We start from the raw sequence: 821 nt of genomic DNA, 5'->3' as shown, positions 1-821 counted from the left end.
CTCAAAAATAGATTTGACTGGTTATTTAAGAAGTCATGGATTGATAAAATTAACATAGTAAAAATGGCCATCTTACCAAACTATAAAAATGCTGATTAGTGGAACAATCAAAGGGGACCTGGGTAAATGACTGAATTAATATTTTCATAAAAGAATGGGCTTTGGTCTGCTAGATAGAGCTATGAAGAGAAAACTGCTTGGAGAAAAAACAACTCTCTTAGAATCTCTCTAGCAGATTTTCTGACCAAAGTCAGAAAACCAAGAGTTATTACATCTCTATTAGAATTTGTTTATCAAGTTTTCTAACTTTGGTCAGAAAACTCAGGAGCAAGTCACAGAGTTATACAGCTCTTTTAGAATTTTTTTTTTGTTTTTTTTTGTTTTTTTTTTTTTTGTTGTTGTTGTTGTTTTTAGCAAGCTTTCTTACTTTGGTGGGAAAACCAGAAAGCTATTTAGAGAGCTATTACAGCTATTTTAGAATTTTTTTTTCTAGTAGGTTTTCTGATTTTGTTTGGAAACCCAAGAGCTATCTAGAACTCAATCTTGAGCAAAGAACTGTCTAGAGAGCCATCTCAAACAGATTAGAGTTATCACTTTGCACCCCATCATTGACTTTACATCATTTCTTCCACCTCTCCCAAACACCCTTCCTGAGGACCCTTTCCCAACCTGAGTCTGGTCCTGGATAGTATATTATAAGCAACATGTTAAAAGTCAAGGACAAACAACCACTCTGGAAATCAATCTGGAGGTTCTTTGGAAAATTGGAAATCGATCTACCTGAAGACCCAGCAATACCACTCATGGGAATATACGCAAAA

General features: G+C 34.7%; 2 non-coding genes across 2 annotated transcripts; both read left to right on the top strand.

The window, feature by feature from the left end:
- Positions 1–262: 262 nt before the first annotated feature.
- Positions 263–325, top strand: LOC115029600. The gene has a single exon (XR_003835169.1). It is a non-coding gene; the product is annotated as a U7 small nuclear RNA (small nuclear RNA).
- A 133-nt stretch (positions 326–458) lies between these two features.
- LOC115029603 lies at positions 459–523 on the top strand. The gene has a single exon (XR_003835172.1). It is a non-coding gene; the product is annotated as a U7 small nuclear RNA (small nuclear RNA).
- The last annotated feature ends 298 nt before the right edge of the window (positions 524–821 follow it).

This window comes from Mus caroli, chromosome 16 (genome assembly GCF_900094665.2).
Source record: "Mus caroli chromosome 16, CAROLI_EIJ_v1.1, whole genome shotgun sequence".
NCBI classification, from domain to species: domain Eukaryota; kingdom Metazoa; phylum Chordata; class Mammalia; order Rodentia; family Muridae; genus Mus; species Mus caroli.
Note: the sequence above shows the minus strand (reverse complement) of the source record. Positions and strands in the feature narration are given on the sequence as shown.